Here is a 21,109-nt window from a genome sequence, read left to right on the forward strand (position 1 = left end):
CGAACCTGGTTTAAAACTGGTTCGGGTTAAATCTGCTGCTGCCCAGTGTGGACAGGCCCAAAACTATACAGTTTAAGTACAGTTTTAACTCTTGTATGGTGACAGGTTTCAGAGTGGTAGCCATGTTAGTCTGTAGCTGTAAAAACAACGAGGAGTACTTGTGGCACCTTAGAGACTAACGAATGTATTTGGGCATAAGGTGCCACAAGGACTCCTCGTAGTTTTAACTCTGTCCATGTTAACTGACAACTGTATTTCAGCATGGTTTAAAACTAGAACAAATGCAGTTTCTAGATGGGGCCACAGAGGGGATAAACATTGAGTAGGAAAAATTAGGGAGAGGAGGGGATACAGACTAGAGAAGGGAAAAAAATCTAAACTTTTTAAAAAATGTTACTATGCAAAACTCAGCAAGACATTCAATTTATAAAGTTCCTGTTTTTTGAATGGGAAAATTGAGATTAAAATACTAATCTCTGTTGATTTCATTGTGGAGAAACAAAACTGAGGGTGGCTGAAAGGATTGACCTATGAGAAAAGATTAAAAGAGCTAAATATGTATAGCTTGGGTAAGCAACAGCAGGGGATGAGGAACATATCTGCAGTGTGGAAACACAAACGAGGGAGGATTATTACTTAAGGAGGCACAAGGAGTTTGAGTATTGGTGATAGGAAGAAATTTAAATTGTTTCGGTTGACTGCTATGAAAAAACTCCCCTAAGACAGTGAAACATCTCTAAAAATAAGTAATGAAAGCACTACCCCTTGGAACATTTAAATACAACATTGGACTAAATGCTGGAGCCAATATTTTTAAAAGTGACTTGTGATTTTAAACACCTCCATTCCTGAATATCCAACATGAGACACCTTAAAAAGGGCTTCATTTGCAAAAGTGGGTGCTCAGTTCTTTCTGTAAATCTGGCCCCTTTTAAGGTTTCTCAGGTTGGGCACCCAACATCACTAGTCACAATATTTTGGCCTATGCCAATCTGGGATTCCTCAACAGGGGAAATCGTCCCGTGGGCAGATATGCTGGTTTTAGCTCTGCAAAGACTTTACTAAGGCTGCTCTGAAACTTTGGTTATAAAAACAAAACCAAGAAACTGAATACCTTGCTATTTGAGTTAACTGAAATGGACTGAGAAAGCTCAGTCCTCTTCCCTTCCCCCACCTGAACAGCTGAGTACACATAACTACAGTGAAGTCTGAGTAAAAGCAAAATCTGCACACACAAAAATCAGCTGCTTAGCAGATGTGGCCTAACGATATAATGAGCTGATTGCTAAGATGGCCATTCCCTATTGGAAATGGTTCCCAATCCAGGTGTCATATCACCCGTTCTTCAAAACCTGTTCAAAAGAAGTCAACTGCATCCAGGACAGTTGATCCTGGAATTTAATGGTGATGAAGGAAGCTACTTGACTCTTTGCTTTCTGAGCTGACAAAAGCTGGGTTCTTCACTGCTTCACTAGCTTCACCAATAGGCTTGGGCATGAGGGGAATGACTAGATTGGAAAAGTATTCCCTATAAGGGTAAGAGACACATTGGCAAGAATTAAAACACGACCTGTTCTATCACCCATAGTCTCTGCCCGTCCTAAATTTGTGGCATTATTACCAGCTTCTGAATACTGTGCTGCCTTGTCTCAAAGATCATACTCAGTGGTAGAATAATGCAAAATATACTGAGGACTACCCTTACAAATAGCAAGCGCTTGGTGAAAATACTTAGGCTTATTCATCAACTTAACCTTCCTCCTCCAATAACATTAATCTAATTGTAGAGACTGACAAAAAACAGGGGTGGCTTGGGGTTTGCAAAAGATTGTCAGTCAGGTTTTGTAGAACCAGCAATAGCTTGGAACCTGTTTCCATTTTATCTGAACTCCCAAAGCTCTTGGTGGTTTGAATAAATGGTTCTGGTTTTGATCTATCTGTCTGTCCAGATTTTCAAAGTGCATTTCATTTGCGCATGTGAAAAGATGCCTACCACTGGGAAGCAAACATAGAATATGCAATGCCTTAATTACATTGAGCGTTACTGCTCAGTATAGAGGGGTTCTGATGATGTGGGTTATGTAACTGGATTGTTAATGCTTTTTATATGTTGGCAGAATTGAAATTAAAAGAGGAAATTATTCTCCTGATGCTCAGCTCTAATCCCCATCTGTCTGTGTTTTTACTTTTCTGCACTTGCAAAGCTCCCTGATCAAAAGGTCTTGAACATATTCCAGATTTCCAGTTTAGTTTGCTTATGCAACCAAAAATATTATGGCAGAGTTTCCTAGGGGTGATGAAGCATATATTTTCAGTTCCTCTGATTCTCTCAGTCTCAGGGTTGCTAAAAATGGCAAAGATTTAGCTCATTTCATAGTGTTAACACCACAACCAGCTTTTTTTTATTTTAAGGGTTTTTTTTTCATTTTTTTTTAAAAGATAGATATAGCCTCAAGTTTTGCAATGAGGCAATATGATCAGAAACAGAGACTTGCTGAATGTACCTTGTCTTTCAGCAGAAAGAAAAGGGCCTTGTCTTAATACAACCAAGGCAAACAGGAGACTAGTCGAAAGTGGAGATGGAGCCTGAATTGCAAACTAGGGAGCCTGGACACCAAAACGTTCAAGGATATTTGGATCTAGGGCTCAACAGATAAGAATCCAGGGCTAATAGAGATAAGGGTCAGCTGCAAGGCTGGGAATGAGATCTGACCTTCTTCATTATGGTCTTGGTTGTACTTGGACCCATCCTTAGTTGAAAATTAGCAGGCCCATTGACCTGCTTAATCTTCCTTCCCCTCCTGCTACCCCCGGCCCTTTCTTTGGTTTTGGAGACCTTTGTTAGTGGTAGAGTTGTATGGCCGTTGCCAGCCTTGCTTCATGGGTGTTGATGGGACTCTTACTGCGGGTTTTCCATGGAGTTCCATATTTTGTGCTTGGAATGAACCCAAAGCACAGCTGAAACTGGTGTGTTTTGTCTTGGGTTGGTGGTGGATATTCTGCTTAGGAGTGGGAGGAGGATGGCAAAAGAAGCAATGAGTGTGAAAGGGGGACATTAAGTGGGACAGGGAAAAAGCATAAAGTGTAGCAGAGAGCAGGGCAGAGAGAAAGAAGGAAAACAAGGGGGAGAGAAAATCTACTGAATAATAGCTATTATATAAATCTTTCTCTTGCAACACTGGCTAATCTCATTAACATTAAAAGTGCAGGGGAAACACCCGCTGAGGTCTCTTTCAGACAGTAGTACTGTTGCTATTGCAAAAGGAACATCAGACCCTGAGCTCAGAGGTTGGCACCTTTCAGTTCACCTCTCATGTTTGCTGTATGTTTCTGAAGTGGGACAATGGGGACAATTAATACCATTTTGCATATGAGGACATGTAGGAGGATAGCCAATGCTTGCAACATTCATCCACACAGTCCAGGATCTCAAAGTTGGAGCAGATGGCAGGAAGGATGTCTTGTGCTATTTGTGTTAGGTGTGCAGTTAATAAAGAGATTTTTAATACAGAAGAAAATCTTTATTTATTCTTGTATTGACATGCATGACCATTTACACACTATGCCTTTCAGTTTGTACTTACTATCGCCATTATGGATATGCCAGACAAGAATAGGTAGGGGGACACATCTTCATAGCCAGTGCAGTCATGTTTCTGGTGTCTGTTAGACAACAGGCTTTGTGCTGCAATTCTTGATTTAAAAGTTTGAACCACAAATTTTCTTTCAAAAACAACATCCTTAACTCAGTTAAGGAAGGGCCAAGAGATTACATATAAAACCATAGAAGGAAAACATTACTAACAGTCCATGAAATCTGAGTCGGCTACCATATTTAGACCCTGACCCTGCAAGTGGATCTTGATGAGTGTCTCTGATACCTGCCGAGAACCCTGTTGACTTCAGTGGCACATCACTTGGGCACTGGGGTCTATTGGGGGCAATATCAGAGCCCTAATTATTATACCTACTAATGAATAAAGCTGGGTAGTACCTGAAACCACTCACCTAGTTTCAGGATTCACTGGAATTCAGATCAAGTTCATTGAAAGTTAGCAAATTGTTTTAACAAAGCTGGGCTGATTTTATGGTTTTTCACTGTAATCATGTTATTGCAATTGGTAAGGTCGCCCTTCTTGAGCAGTTATACAATATGGTCTCTCTTCCACTGAGTTGAGTTCTTTACTTCTTTCCATATTCTATCTAAAAACACAATGAAAGCCTGGAGGTCTATTTCATCATGTGCTTTATCCTCTCTCATTGCTTTCCTATTTTTGAGTTTACTGATGGTTTTTCTAACTGTTTCCATTTTAATATCTCCTAAATCAATATCAAGCTCTAGTGCTAGGTCTTCATCATGTATTTGTAGTAGTTGACTAGGACTTGGTCTATTTAAAACAGCCTGAAAATGGTTTGCCATCTTTTCTTTTGTTCTTCTTCGGTATTAAGAGTTTCTATTTGCATGTTTAATAGGGGACCCAGTATTGCTAAAGTTTCCTGTCAGTTGTTTAATTGTCTTACACAAGGTTATAAAGTCACCTCTTTGGCTAGCATCCTCAGCCTCTTGTAGCACTCCTTTTTACCTCTGTCTAGAGCTCTATATTCTCCTTGCCACTTGTTTGTCTCTTCACAACTTAGCATCCATGAGTTTTTGCTTTATACTACTTTTCCACTACTACCAAAGTCCATTCTTCCCTTTAAGATGGTGGTGGTGTTTGTTAAAAAACTTTCTTAGTACATTTTAGATGGCACATTCTGTTTTTCCACAGAATATCAATGTCACGGTTTTCTTCAGTTTAACTCCATAAGAACACTAAACCAGTTCTTCAGTTCAAGATGAAAAGCACTTTTTGTGTTTGGGTCTTTTAATTGTGCCCTGTCGATGCATGGTCTTGACCCTACCATCTGCAATAACTGGAGAGGAATCATATTACTCTCAGTGCCTGGGGAATATCATGTGCATCATCATCCTGGAACATATCAAGAAACAAATAGACCTTAAACTTCGAGAGGAACAAGCAGGATTTCGACCACTGAGATCATGTGCAGACCATATTTTTGCTCTCAGAAATATTATAGGACCAAGTGTGAGGTGGAAAACACCTCTTGTGATAAATTGTATAGGTTTCCAGAAGTCTTTTGACAGCATACACAAAGGCAGTCTCTGGAGAATTATAGCACAGTGTAGGCAAAAATAATTAGAATCATCAAGGATCTATATGATAATGCTGAGTGTACAGTCAGTGATGGTGATGTCCGTCAATGGTTTGCAGAGACAACTGGAGTAAGGCAAGGGTGAATGATGTCCCCACTATTGTTTGCACTGGTCATTAACTATGCCATGAGGAAAGTAACCACAGAAGGCAACCAAGGAATTTGTATGGACAAATGATAAAGCACCATTGGATGGCCTCATTTTTACTGATGACATTGCCCTGATTAGTTCAACACATGACTTAATGGAAACTTTTGGCAGATACAGCAAAACAAGTTGGTTTCTTCATCAACAAGGGAAAGACTAAGTATATGGACATCGTTAGAGTGGATAAAGAAACACAGAAGAAGTAAGTCACTTTACCTACCTAGGGAGAGGGAGGTGCGGTGATGGTGACGACATGCTAGATAACACCTCCCTCCCCCAAAAAGCAACAAACTTTCACATACTTGAAAAGATTTGGAAAAGTAGTATGATTGGCATGGACACAAAAATTATTATTTTTTTAACACTGGCATCATGTCTGTTCTTTTATATAGAGCACTCTCCATAGAAATCTACAACAGAAATTAATAAAAAGATCAACTCATTCCAAAGTAAATGCCTGTGGAATATCTTCAGAGCTCATTAGAAAGAGTTCATTACAACATCAGAAATTCTCGGTAGAGCACACCAATCTACAGAATCAAATACGGTAGGACGACAACGATGGAAATATTTAGGTCATGCTTTAAGGATGCCACTAACATGACTTCCCCATCAAGTGATAATATGGACACTACCTGGAAAAAGAAAGAGAGAGGGTGATCTAGAGAAACATTATTCAGAACAATACAGAAAGAAACTAGATCCATCAACATGACACTCAGAAGCCTGAACAGAGCAGTACAAGACCAAAATAAGTGTCAGAAACATGTGGATGCCCTATACACCTAAAGGGTGCAGTAGAATAAGAAATAAGAATTGGAATTTAGCTGCTTTGTGGAGTTTTGATTGTTTCAACAGAGTTTCACATTGAGATGTCACATTCACTGCAACTGAACCCAAAGAAAACAGTGGCATGAACCTCTGAAAAATTAAAACTTGAGTTTTGCATGGTTTTCTTGTTCTGTTGCAATAGTTAGTGTGCTGTCCAGATGGCCACCTAAGTTTTGACCAATTTGAATGATACAGATGTGTTGAGAATTCACTGCCATTGCATAACCCAGGCAATACTGTCATAAGAAACACCAGTCATGGAAAAACCTAGCAGATTTTTCTATGAAAATATAATATTGGGGAGTTTCCAAAAGACATGGAAAAAGAATCCCCAAAAGCTAAGGCAAGATATAAAAGTAGAAATACCACAGACGATTCTAAATCCAAAGATTTCCCATACAAAGGTAAAAGCTTGGCTCCATCTCTATTGCTGCAGCAATTTTAAGTGACTAATGAATAGAGCTGGATGGAGAATTATCATTCCATTTTGTGGAGGATTTTGAGACTTCAAAAATTTTCATTCTGATTTGGAATTAAAACAAAACTTTGAAATTCTCCAAAGCAGAAATCTGAAAAAGAAAGAACAAACCAAAAATGTAGTGTCTTGTTCTGATATTTTGCCACTCTGTAGCAGCCTGCTGGGATTTCAGGCAGCCAGTTCCCAGGAGTCAGGGCAGCTAGCCTGGCAGAGCTGCCCCACAGCCTCAGACCTTGAGTCCCCAGGCATGGATTAATCCAGCAGGTAGGCTGCTGAAGAAACAGATGGGCACGTTGGCAGGAAACCAGGCAGGGTTCTGTCCGAGCTTCATCGAAACTGAACAATCGCCACAATGTTTTGAATCCACAAATTCCGACAGTATTTTGCCAGAATTTTCCCAACCTGTTTGACTAATGAGGTCCTACACCGAAACACACAAGTAGTATAAATGCTTAAACAATGCTGCATTACAGGAGAGTACCCCCACAACAGGCAATTCCAGCAAAGGGGTAAAGGATCAAATGAAACACTTATTTATATTTCAGTAGTGCCTACAAGCCACAGTCATGGCCCCAGGATACCTCCTGGTGTTAGGTGCTGTATAAACACAGAATAAAAACACTGTCCCTGCCCCCAAAGAGCTTACAGTCACTTGAGACTGAGTGATCACTGACTGGGGACAGTTCCTCCATGTCAGAGTTGAGGATGGATGCATGGAAGTTTGCACTTTTATTGCTTGTGCCAGCAAAATAGGATCTTGTTTACACTCAGACTTTTATGAAATTTTCCCTTTGTTGCTCTAGCAGTGCTGCAGCTGTAGTGATGCTATCAATGGCAAGGGAGGTAGTATAGACAGGCAGACAGTGTTCTTTGGGCCCTAAGCATATGCTTAAGTCTCATTGACTTAACTTTGCGCTTAACTTTAATTGTGAAGCGCTTTGCTGAATAGGAATGGATTTAAGTCCATGCATGGTCGTAAGTATATGCTTTGGCGCTTTGCGGAATCATCCTGAAGGATAAGCGCATGCTTTAGCGTTTTGCTGAATTGGGGGCCAGTTAGTACTCAGAACCTAGTAGCAAGGTCTCCAAAGCCCAGCATCTTTCACAAGCAGTAAATTCAAAACACACATTTAGAAAAAACAGTTCTAGAAAGTGGTTTAAAAAAAAAGTCTAGAGAAGAGGAAGAAAAACAACCCCTGAGGAAATAATTAAACTGAGGGCAAGAGATCTGTGGGGTTTAAAAAAGAAAATGTTACTAGTGCTAGTTTAGCGTTTGGATACGGATGAAAGATGCTTTAGATACAGAGAGCTGATTCTGGCCTTTTTTTTTTCTTTTTTTTTCTTTTTTTTTCTTTTTTTTTAAGTTTTATCACTGATGCCATTGACTTGCTGCTGTAGGGTCAGACAAGTTCTGCCTCACACATTTAGCCCTCTGGTAAGGTCCTGAAAGGAGGCCGTTCTGCTAGTGAAGAATGGAGGTTTAACTGCTGGTGATCAATGCATTCTGGGGGTTTTGTGCAATGAAAAGGGTCACTGATCAAATGTTGCTGTTCTCAGCAGCGAGCACCTGGTTTATAAATAACTCCAGATATAGTTACCTCATGACCTTCATTTCTCAGCACCGGCAAACCAACTCTGAGCCAATCAAAAGTTATCATTCTCACCCACTCCCTGAACAAATAACACTCTGTCTTATGGACTCCTAACCCAACACATCTGTGATAATGAGTGCCCTCTGTAGGAAACCAGCATGTTTACATTCAGTCTGCACAGCCTCTTTGGTCAGACACTGCCACGTACAAGCAAGTGGTGCTGGTCTTGAGATGATTAAATAAAATCTGATCTTTCATAGATGTACACTGGCAGTGAGCTTCCCTAGGAAAATATATCCAGATCTGCCCTCTTGTGTGCCAATGAGTATTCATTTCATATAAGCTGCATTCTTAACTTTTCACTGTTTGGTAGAAGGTTGGGCATATATACAGGCTTTTGTCCTGTACAGTATATAAAATGTGACATACAAGACTAGCAATCTTTCATGTAATTTAATGCAAAATAGTTCCATTTAGACTGATTAGACATGAAATTGGCTAGTGTTTTATAATTGGTTACATATTTTTACATGTTTTTTTATGAAAGATCAAGCTATTGTAAATGAGCACTTGCCACCTCCATCTGTGTACCATGCAACACTTTCATAATGGAACTAAAACAAGCAGGCAAAAATCTCTGGTTACTCACACTTCAAAGTCTCATGCCAGGTTGTCAGAGTTTCAAGCAAACCTGGGCTGATGTGGAGCTTGGAGGGAAAGACTCGGTGACCTGAAACGAAACAAAACGTGGCTGTTCCAGGATTTGTTTTAACCTAGTACATAATGTTTGTGTAGCAATTGGGTCAGTAGTTAACTCCTGGCTGGAAGAAACCCTAATCGGTTCTTCCAGCAAGTTAACTTCTGTACCGTATCTCCTGATGTAAATAGGCAAGGTATAAATACCTGCAGAATTGTCCCAACTTGGGGGGTTGGGGGGAAGAGGGCAATTAGAGGCAAAAATCATGGGCCAGATTCATGTCTTGACATGTGTCCTCTTACTATGATGCACTGATCTCTTACTCTTTCCTGTAACACTATATCAATGACTCTGATATAGGCTCAGACAGAGGAAGAATATTTTTATTTCTTTAAAAAGAAACTTGCATTTACTATTATATATTGTTTGAATTCATAATAACTTATCGGATCTCACCTTTCTTCTGACTGAGAATTGTCTGCCAATAGATCTGTTTTCTCAAAATTTGATTTTGAAATTTTACCAAGGGACTGTTATGAAAAATTCTTGGTGTGGAGTTCATTAGTGAGTGGCTTGTTGTGAATATTTGATATTATCAAAATGATCTTGGTGATTGGTAACCTTAAGCTGCATGTTATGTTTCTATTCTGGCTGGATGAAATCTTAGAATTGGGTTTTCTTGCATGGATGCTTGTGGAATGCAAACTTAAATTTTCCTCACATCAATATTTTCTAGTATTCGTTTTAGAATTCACTGCTCCCACAAACATCCTGTCAGTAAACTTGATCACTAGACTGTTTTGTGGAAGGCAAACACAAAAGGGGCCTGTTCAGTCAGTTATTTAAATATTCATGGATTTCTTTCAGTACTCTTCATCTCTACTAGGAGCCAAGTAAATTACTTACGTACATTTTTCACATTTGCCATAGTAGGAAAGTCCCTTTTACACTTTCTTATGGAAAAGATTTTGAAAACCATACTTATCAGGGACAGCTCTGCTTGCTTAGTGCATGTTACCTGACTAGCTTTTCAGTCACTGCGTTTGCATGAAAACAGAGTCTGTTTCATAAACACATTATCGCCTGTCCCCTACCTGATAACATAAGTCCATCATCCACATCATCTCTCTTAACAAATTGATGGCTGCTAAGGTTATGTTATAAATAGCAAACAGAAGAACTCTGAAGAAAGCTTGTGTAAAAGTAAATCTAACATGAGCAAATGGAGAAAGAAATGCACAGAACTATTGAAATGTAGTATCAATAGAATGGCTTTGAAAGATTTACAGGCAGTTACATGGTTTGTGTTTTAAGGCTTTTGCTAATGCACATGCTTGGTATATGTGATTAATCCCAGGTCAGGGAATCTTTGCAAATGGGCAGCATAGCTGAGTGTGTAGATCCACCGTTTGTCAGGGTGAAATTAAAACGCTTTCCCTGAAGAGAAAGCTGCAGCAGATGGCAGCTTTTCTTTCTGCTGACATTTCTTGAAGGTTTAAAAGCTTTGCTTTATTTTAAAATGCCTCTTTCAGCAGAGGCAATGCTCACTGACACTTGTAAACTAACATGAATCTTCTCAAAGTTTCTAAAAATCTGTCAAGGATTCCCTTCCTCAAATGGATGGAATCCAAGATGGTATGTGCTGGATGGATAGGGACAGTCCGCATAAATCATAGCAACTTTGCAAGTCATCTCTGCAAGACCACCACACTTTCAGATAACTGGTTCATTAGACAATAGTCTTTCTATTCATTGAGAGATACAAGGTAAAAATTTCAAAATGACCAAGTCCCGTTTTCAAAAGTGACTTAGGAGGCCAAGTCACTTGAAAAGTTTGCCCTCTTTCAATTTCAGACTAGAGTTGTGTTTTGCTCTAGAAGTGCCATGGTTCTAACAGAGAACCTACAAAATCAGTTCATGAAAACTTCATTAGTGTTTTAAGTGTAAACCATAATTTGTGTTCTCACTGACTCTGGGTTTGACATTCAACCCTACATCATATTGATCTGCTGCTGCTAAAAAGTGGATCGCCATCTAGGTGTTAATGGCACAGTATTTGGTTCTGCAATTTAGAAACCATTTTTAACTGAGGGACTTCTTGAAATATTTGGGATCCCCAATGGGAATGCTAGCTCACCTAAAAATGTTTCAGTCACCGCTCATTCTGAAAGCCCTAGAGGTCTGACAGATTCAGCAGGGTTTTCTTTTGCTAGCTTGCCAAAGTAGATGTCAGTATAGAGATCCTGTAATTTTCACTGATTTGTAACTTTCATTGCTTGCGCAGGGATCAGGTAAAATGTTGGCAGAGCAATGGAAATATTTACACATTACACTGACTAGATTGTAAAGGATGTGGTAATAAATCATTTAAAAATGACCAAACCGGGAGTATAAGTTAAATTTCTTACACAATCACCACTGAATTCAAAGAATTACCACTGTAGGTTCCTCATTCTGATATATCCTGTGGAAAAAAACATAGTTTGGATCTGATTTTTGCATGTCTGGAACTACTGTGTGACTGCATGGGACATTTCATGTGGAGAAGTACCTCCCAAAGAGCAAAATTTAGAATACTGAGGTAGTGCAACAAGGCTGCCAAGAGAAGAGGCCTTTTCTTTAGCTTTTCTCCCTCTAGGTCACTAGTTTTAATCTCTCCCAGCCTGTCAGGGACCAAAAACTTGCCACAATGGGATGGCCATTTGGCAGTCTATATGAAATGTGGTGTTAATATCTCACCAGTTCCTTGGGGATGGCTGTCCATATCAGAGAAATTCAGGGCTAGGGCTACAGAGATGTTTTGTTTGGTTTTGTTTGTTTAAATCTGTTTGAAACTGGTATGGTTAAAGCGACATAACCCTTACAGTGGATACTATGTGGGTTTTTTTGTTTGTTTTAATATCTGTGTGAGAATATTTTCTACATGGTGGGAAAATATACTAGGATGTCATATCCCCAGAAACTAAACAGTCCATTAAGTAAATACAATTGTTTGTTCTCTGCTACAATCCTGGATAACTTAGTCAGGGATTATGCTTTCTTTTCAAAACATTCTTCCTTCCATAATAAAAATGTTGCTCCTGATAATGTTACCCTATAGAACTTTCCAAATTTGCTGTTGAGCAATAAAAGCTACTTAGATTTATGACTGCTCAACAAAAGGTTCATGATGTAATAAGAGGTTGCTTTTCTTTATAGAGTGATATCATTTAAAGTCAGTTCTGGTTTGATGTGGCTAAAAAATTGTGGGCATTGCTATCAATGCCTGGTGCTACTAATCATATTGGTGTATCTCCAAGTCTAATTCTGGTTATTGTTTATAAATAAATTTGTTAGTTTCTAAGATGCCACAAGTACTCTTCGTTATTTATACACCAGTTTCTACTAGTTTGATGGGTGAACCTCAAAGGGTCAGAGATCAGGCTGTTTGGATACTTATTTGAACTATGCAAACCTTGAATTTGCAAAATTCAACTCCAAACCTCACAAGAAGAGGCTCTCATAGCAATAACTTTAGACTGTGGAGTCTAATATACCTTTAACACTTTGTACCCCTCAGGCAGATCCCTACTCTTTTCCCTGCCACGTTGACAGTCAATGAAACTTATTTTTTAAAACAAGCCTTAGCTGAAATCTAATGTTAACACAGATAGCCTGGGGAAAAACTAGACTCCAAAGGGTAGTTTACAGCTGAGACAACACAGAGCAGGTGTACTAATTCAGAGGGCACTTGGGTTGTTGCTTGTATGTTTGCCAGCTCTTGCATTGTTACAGCAAAATAACGCTCAACACACATGGGACCGTCTACTGCAAGGTATTATGGCCCTACAGTGCAGGAGAGGGAATTCACACAATTATTTCCACACTACCATCCTACCATGATGCTAAATTGCGCAGTATGTGAGTAGCTAGTCAGTGATCTCTATTAGAGCTTGGGGAAACAAGTGAACAACTTTCTGCAAAGCTTCTTACGTGCCAGGCATTGCCCTTTTGTTTCATGCCTGTCAAGTTAAATTTTTCTACCAAATTTGACACAGTGGTGCTTTTCTCTGTTTGCAACAAAATCAGTTTAACACTAACTTTTGATTAAGTGATCCCATTTCCATGGGGAGGGGAGGATAGCAGAATGTGTCAAGCTTGAGGGTGAAATTTTCAGTTCCTAATTACTCAGACCTCACCTCTTCTATGGTATGTATTTTGCAGGCTGCCATAGCTATGGGGCACAGTGGGAGTACTGCTACAAGAGCACAAGGACGTAGCTGAGAAGCCTGCTGCTCCGCTTGGTACCGGAGATCAAGCCCTCTATCTAAAGGACTCTGGCATACAGGATAGATTATTGTTGATCAGAAGAAATGCCTGCTCTTTTTTGCAGCTCAGTTCCTTGTTTCCTTAGTAACTCTTGGTGAAAGTAAATGCACCTGAGTGTAGTTTTAACAACGTGAAATTTCTACATACGTTGCCCAATCCAATTCCACCCACTCTCAGCATCTCCCTCATCTTCCATGATAGACCTGCCATTACACGCTATACGGTATGATCACTAGCAGAGTGGGTGCAATCAGAGACTGAGAAGCATGTTAACAAAAGTCCTGGCGAAGAACAAAAATAACCCCCTGCCAGTCACCATAGCAAATGTTGCTCCCGAGAGATAGGAAAAAATTATATACTGAGATGTATGTGGCGTAAGCCTGCCTACACCCTGTGTAGGAAGGGGCTTTAATAGAGCACTGAGAGCCTGCACGTGGGTGGAGAGAAAAACAAATGTTAACGGTTCCTTTTGTTGTCTTGGATAGCACGCTAGAGAATGGAGAGTGAAGGGAAAGCTCCCCTTGTTCTGGAGAAATACAGTCTCATTGTGATAACTGCAGAGAGGCTAGTAAGCTACCACACTTGGCACTGCTTTTTTTCCTAGGGTTACTTGGCCCTGCTTCAGTACCGAGGGCTGGACTTGATCACTTCTGACGATCCCTTCCAGCCCCACATTTCTGTGATCTACTGCAGCAACATTATGGGGGTCAGTGCCCATTTGAGAGCCCATGCTTCACTCCCCTTTCCAGGAAAGGGTTACGCTGAATTGTACTAGGCCCCTGCAGACATAATAGCACCAGACATAACTGGACTGTCTGCCTTGCAGGTAGCAATGTCTCATGGTTGCATTAACGGTTTGTGAACTGGCTGGTAAACCGGACACATGCCACTTCGCTTAGGGAAGTGGAAACTAGAATAGGCTTTGTATCCTCCCTCCCCCAGGTAGCAACAGCTGAACACAGTGACCAGACAGTGTTTAGTGGGAGCCTCTGAGCAGGACCCCAGTGGGAAGGGAGAGTACTGGACAGGTGGATTGCAGTTTCACCCAGGCAACTAAATATACAAAAGCTCCCCTTCCTAGAATGGAACAGACTTCAGGGACTGAAGCTAGGTGTAAGTATATGAAACTAGGGCTCCAGGAGGCTGGAAGTGGCCTGTAAAGGTGGTTCCTGAGCACCCTCTTGCAGCTCTGTGCACCTTAATGTCACCAAATGGAGCAGCAATAGGTTTCAGTTTAACAGCTCAGGGTCAAGGAGAAGCCAATACATATTAACAAAATACCATCGCCTTTTAATCAGGTGTCAGGCCAGGAATCCTTACAACACACAGTTCATCAGGCTCTGGGTTCACAGCTCCCAAACTTACAGTCTACATCAAGTCTCTGAATCAGAGTAGGCTTGTCTCCAGGTACCCGACTCCTAAGAGTGCACCTGCTGCAGCCTACCAGGCTCTAGCCCCTCCTCTCATTCCTTGTTCTGTTTCCTGTTCCTGTTTATATAGCTCATATCCCAGGGCAGGGTGGCCTTGATTATCCTCAGGCTATACACTCCAGCCTGCTCCTTAAAGGGGTAATACCTTTTCCCTCTCTCTGTTGCACTGTTTCACAGGGCAGTATAAATAAGTCACCACATTAGACAAGCACAAGTTGTTGGGCCATGTGGTTGCATTTAATAACTTGAATTATATCCAATCCAGTTTCATACTCAAAAATTGAAATTAGGAATGGATGCTATGCTTATGTACTATGGGGATAAAACCTACCTCAGAGGATGATTGAGAGAGTAAAGCCACAAATACTCCAGAGGTGTTCAGATGTTCCAGTGGTGAGCACTGTTAAGAATATAGCTAAAATGTTCATGTTGCAAAGCTGATATTAGGAAATCTCCCTATCCCTGTTCAGACACATTCTGTACAGTATCATATCTTGGTCACCCAAATTCAGCAAGAAGTAGGACTACCATTACCTTGCCTGCCTTTCTCCCTTTGCCAGGAATAAATGCGATGCCCCCTGAAAACTTGAATGAATGTCTCATAAATTTTGCCCTCAAGAAAATCTGCTTGTATCCGGTGGTCATAAAAAAGAAATTAAATCTGCATATAACATTCAGGAACCTGTAATTCTGCTGCACAGCTTTATGCCTACATAAATCAGTGCTTGTCATGAATATTGCACGGTACCTGCAGCTGCTTGACCCACATGATTTTAAAAAGATAAATAAAATGAAAACAAAGCAATATTCACAGAAAGGCTTCACAAACAGCACCTGCTTTTTGAAAGCTTGAAAGGCCACAAATAGCAAACTAGGAAAGGCACAGAACGTAAAGGTCTGTTAAAGCCTAAAGGTTGTGTATATATTTATTTTCCTCTTGCAACAGCGGGAGAGTGCTAGGACTTCTAATTCATGGAATATCCTCCAGAGGGAGGTTATTGTAATGGGGAAGAAGGCATGATGACCATCAAGCCTTGCAGAGGGCAAGGATCTATGGGAAAAGCTATTCTACAGATTTTGGGGAGAGGGCATTACTTTTAGATAGAGCTAGTCATGAATTCATCGTTGGAACGTTTTTCTTCAGAAACTGCCAATTCATCAAAACCAAAATTGTTTGCAGGAAAGAATCTGTTTTGACAAATCTCTCAATTCCAAATGTTTTGAGAAAAAGTTTCAAAATTGTCTAAATGTCCCATGTTGACCGTTCAAAATGTTCATTTTCTGCTTCAAAATGACTGTTCCAAAATTTTAGTTAGTTTTTTTAACACTATAAATTAAAATCAAAATGAAATGCCTTGATTGACGTGATCTGAAATGCCTTTTTTGGATTATTGGTTTGTGAAAATTTTACTTTTTATCCCAATTCAGGGTGGGAAAAATCTTCAGAATCATTCTCATGGGATGAGGAAAGCGTCCTGCTTCACTCTAACACAGGTACCTCCTCTGTCCTTATCTTTGGATGCCAAGATTCATGTTGCTGGGGCTGCTAGCTTTTTCCTCCATAGTTGTGACTACCCCTTACTGCCTCAGGAGGCTAGAAAGTACACACAACTCTCCCACGCCCACTAACTCTCCTGCAGATTTCTACAAAGAAAATCCAGTGGGTTGGTCGGGATCATGCTGCATAGACGCCCTGTTCTGCTGCCTGAGCTTAAATGACTTTGTTTGCTGCCCCTACAAGTTTCAATACCAGAAACCACAGACTTGTGTAGATGGGCACCCACCAGCTCTAGGGAAGGAGAAAACATGCCATTTTGAATCCATTCTTCTCCCTTCCAGAAGGGTAGGGGCCTCTCAACCCTTCCCCACCCCGCTTTGTTTTTCTCATCGTTTTCTTGTGTATGAGAACCCAAGGTCCTTCGACAGCAAGTTCATAACATAGCAAATAAATGCAGCTCACACACGTGGCACCTTGGGGAAAGTACAGTAAGGGTTTGGAATAAATTATGAGTAGGTGAACTGGTTCAGAAACAGCATGAACGCTCTCTTCTTGCAAACTATTGTTCATTGTCAGGTTCAGTTTGGGTCTGGTTTTATTTAAAAGCTTCAGCAATACAGGTGCTGTATTGAAAGTTTGAAATACTTAGCCACAGAACTGAAAGCAGAAGGCAGGAGCAGGGCAAGCCTCCCCCGTGCTGTATCACCAATATGCCTCTATCATAATTTTCACCACCCCATACCCACTCAGCCCTATATTTTTCAGCTAAAACTACACAGGGGACAGTGTATGGAAGGAAATTAGGCAACTGGTGCCAACTAGACTGAGCTCCAAACTCATCACCCCATAGGCCACTGCTGAGTCATTGGAATGCAGCAATTTTTAGTTTGATTTAGTCCAGCAGGAAATATTTTCTTTGTAAGCTGAAATGCTCTGGTGCAAGATAAAATCAGTCTCCCATTTATTTCCTTTTAGGAAAAAAAATACACTATTTGCTTAATCCTAAAGGAGGAATTCGGCATTTTGGTTTTTAAAAAGTTCTGTTCTGAGACCTGTCCAGGCACCTTTTTTGTTGCACTGAGAACTGGGCCCTGTGTGATGAAAGTACACACTCCTGCAAACACCCCCTCACCCCCGAAAGAGGCTCAATTGATTAATCAAAGGGCTGGGAGTCAGGAGTTCTATTCCTCATTCTGTCACTCCCTGTGTGATCTCATTTCACTTGTGCTTGTTTTCCCATCTGTAAAATGTGGCAATAGCTTAACCACCTTCATAAAATGCTTTGAGATCTACAGGTGAAAAAACTCTAGAAGCTGCAGACAGTTTCTAGTGGCATGTTAATCTATGGTTTACACAGATTTGGTCCTTGTTATCCTCTCATTAAATAAAGAGGGTTTAAAAAAAAAACCCAACACACAGCAATCCCATTATTGTTTACTCACATCCACACAGACTGTACTTTCTCCTATAGCAACCCAGAAATACAACACATTGTGCTCTTTTCTGCATGCTTTGCTGTACTGCAAAATCCTGCAGTTTTAAACATCAAGCAAAGTCTTTGTATTATAGCTGATGCGTGCTATTAAAAGGGTACTGAATGCTTTTTCCACTGGCATTAACTGAGTGAAGGGAAAACAGACTCCAACACTGTCATATGGTATCAAAATAATTAGCTCAGCTATAAATAGCTTGGCTTGTTTTGGTTTTTTTTAAGGTCAAAGCTGTAACTGAAAAGATTAGTGGCACATCACTGTGCATGCAACTGTGTCTTCTGCAACAATTCATGAATGTTAGTGCGAAGAGGGAAGTGTATTCTCAATCAGTGATCCACCCAAGCCACACAAACAATAGTGTATTAAATAGGACAAGTAACAAGTCAGACATGAGAGTGGGAAAGAGGTGTTGGCTAGTGATTTGAGTGCAAGGCCTTGTCTACCCAAACGTACCCCAGTTTAACTAAAAGTGTGTTTGGTTTTTTTCCCCAACTTTAGTTAAACTGATGCAACTCCCTTATAGGGAAACACTTTGGTTGAAGAATGCATTATATCAAATTAGTTTACATTGATTCCTTACCAACTTCAGCTAAAATATAGGGCACTCCTAAAATGAAAGAAGTGTCTACACAGGAGGGTTCATCCGTTTAATTAGTTTCTAAATCAGCTTAGTTTAAAAAAAAAAGAAAGTGAAACTTTCTTGTGTAGACAAGGCCCAAGAATGGCAGCTAGGAAACCCTTATTCTAATCCTGGCTGTGACTAATCCTGTCCTGACCTTTATATTCTTGAATGCTGATTAGGTTCTGTCTGTACAAGGAATAGACTAGAGGAAAAAAGTGTTTAAAATGCCACCTTTTACAACTGTTAACTTTGTGTTGAATCTAGGTTCCCATTAGTGACAATCAGCTAAATTTACTATAAAGTTGTTTAAACTGCGTCCGTGCTAAATCATGTTTCAAATCCTGTTGGCCAAGTCATTTTTTAAAAAGCACCTTTGCCCCCAATCTATTGCTAGTATAATTACACATTTAAACTGCCTGTCCATTTCCTCCTCTATAACATGGGGGTGATAATACTGACTTTCTTCACAGGAATAAGGAAGACTAGTGACTATTTGAAATGTGCTTTAAGATAAAGCATGTGAGTGCTAATTGTTTTATTAATAAAGCTAAACTTTCAGTTCCCATCTAGCTTTCATGTTCGGCATGTAATTTGCAATTACTTTAGTTAGACGATGCTCTTGAAGCTCAGTGGATCTGCAGGAAAGCTGAATACAAAGCAGCTTGTGTCAGTCTACAGTTCTGCTTTAAAATTACATGCATTTTTTTCCCCCCTGAAAACCATGATGTCTTGTGACTGCAGTTCTGTGGTAAAATCTCCTTTAACTGGTGGTTATTTTGAATAAGGCAGATTAAATTCTAATTGCAGTTGCTTGGTGTTTAGGATTGCGCAACATATTGGGCTAGAAATAGCCAAACAATGCGTTTAGGTCCATATCTAGCTATTGTGTGTACCTTGATATATACACTTTCCTCCCCCACAAATTATCCAGCTCTTCTTTAATTTATCAGAAATCTAAGACTTTAGTTGTTAGTAAGCGACTACAATGGCCACAGAATTTTAAGGCACCCATTTAGACTTGGGATAGAAGTTTGCTCCTTCTGCTTCAAGCTAAAGGAGAATTTTTCTCAGCTATTACCAGGATAGGCCATGAATAAGGCCCTACTTCATTTGTGATATTGCCGCTCCTGCAATATTAGGCTTTCACCACAATTTGATTTTAATTAGCTTACTTTGCAGAGTCCACAGTTTTGCATACAGTTTGAGTATACAACTAGCGCGGCACTAACAATCAATGCCTGTAAAATGGAGAAGGCTAAAGTGATTGGACTCAATTTCTACTGCAGTTGTGTTTTAGTCTTCTGCATTTTATATTGTACCGGTCACTTTGTATTACTTTCATTAAAAAAAAAATTACAGCAAAATGTCTGGCTATCAAAAAAAAAAATTGCAGGCATAACATAATATTTGAGTGTTTATTTCATTCCAGCAATTTTTTCTTAAGCCAATAGGTCTACTCTGGCTTTTCCAAATTACCACTATTAATAAAGGTCCATTATTACTTTTCCACGATTTTCCATGTTTTGTCCGCAACTCAGACGCAGTTATTTGGAGATCATCCCACAATTCAAGTAGGGCCTTAGTCACAAGTCTATCTTTGGGTCTGAGATTTTCATAGGAGCCTTGGGGAGTTAGATGTCTAACTCAGACTATCAGAGGGGTAGCCGTGTTAGTCTGGATCTGTAAAAAGCAACAAAGAGTCCTGTGGCACCTTATAGACTAACAGAAGTATTGGAGCATAAGCTTTCATGGGTGAATACCCACTTCATCACACTGAAATTCAATGGGAGTTGGACATAAAACTCCCTTAATCCCTCTGACAATCCCAGCCTTAGTACCTGGTAATAAAGACACACTGGAAAATTACACAGAAGGGGAACTGTTTCTTCCCAGAAGTGTTGGCCACTTTTTTAGGAGTAGTCACGTTGGATCAAACCATTAGTCCCTCAAGTCCAATATGAGGGGAAGTTTGATGCAGTAATTAGGGCATTAGCATGGGATTTAGACCACAGTCAGATTTCCTGCTCTTCCACTTCCTTTGGCCTGGTCTACACTTAAAAATTAGATCAACCTAGCTGTGTCACTCAGGGCTGTAGAAAATTTTGCACCCTAAGCGCCCTAGTTAGATCGATCTACCCCTGTGGTAAATACATATAAGTCCACAGACTAATTTCTCCATCGACCTAGCTACCACCTTTTGTGGAGGTGGATTAACTACAGCAACAGAGAAAACCCTTCTGTTGATGTAAGGACCATCTAGGCTATGGTGCTACAGCAGCAGCACTGTAACTATGCTGTTGTAGCAGCTATAGTATAACATGACCTATGTGACCTTAAGTGAGGCACTAGTCTCTCTTTTTGCCTCAGTTCCCCATCTGTAAAGTGGAATAATAGCACTCACCTAACTCACAGCACTGCTGAGATGATAAATACATTAAAGCTTGTGAGGTACTCGGATACTACAGTAAGGGAGGCCATATAAGTACCTTCGGTAGATACAATATCCTGTTGTGGGAAGAGGCCAATACTTGATGCTTCAGAGGAAGGTGAAGATGCCAAGCTCCCAACCACTAATGCTCATAAGTTATGGCCCAAAGTACAGAGAAGTAGCGATTGTTCCATTGATTTCAAAGGACTTTAAATTAGACCGATAGGCAGTTGTACAGATAGGGGTGAAAAGGATTCCCACCTGATCCCATTGGCAAATCGGTTTACAATTTGAGGCATGGGATTTGAATACACGTCTTGTGACTCCTATCCATATTCTTTACTTTTTAAAAAAAAAAATCTTTATTTTA

General features: G+C 40.1%; 2 long non-coding RNA genes across 2 annotated transcripts in view; one reads left to right on the forward strand and one right to left on the reverse strand.

Annotated features, from left to right (window-relative positions):
* Positions 1-8,987, reverse strand: part of LOC123345092 — a 37,619-nt gene extending 28,632 nt beyond the window's left edge. Inside the window, exon 1 of the long non-coding RNA XR_006572714.1 lies at positions 8,913-8,987. This is a non-coding gene — a long non-coding RNA (uncharacterized LOC123345092). The remainder of the gene's footprint in view (positions 1-8,912) is intronic.
* The window catches only part of LOC123345091, a 33,580-nt gene that overhangs the window by 10,164 nt on the left and 2,307 nt on the right, over positions 1-21,109 (forward strand). The window contains exon 2 of the long non-coding RNA XR_006572713.1: positions 16,127-16,192. This is a non-coding gene — a long non-coding RNA (uncharacterized LOC123345091). The remainder of the gene's footprint in view (positions 1-16,126; positions 16,193-21,109) is intronic.

The sequence above is a fragment of the Mauremys mutica genome, chromosome 12, assembly GCF_020497125.1.
Source record: "Mauremys mutica isolate MM-2020 ecotype Southern chromosome 12, ASM2049712v1, whole genome shotgun sequence".
NCBI classification, from domain to species: Eukaryota; Metazoa; Chordata; order Testudines; family Geoemydidae; genus Mauremys; species Mauremys mutica.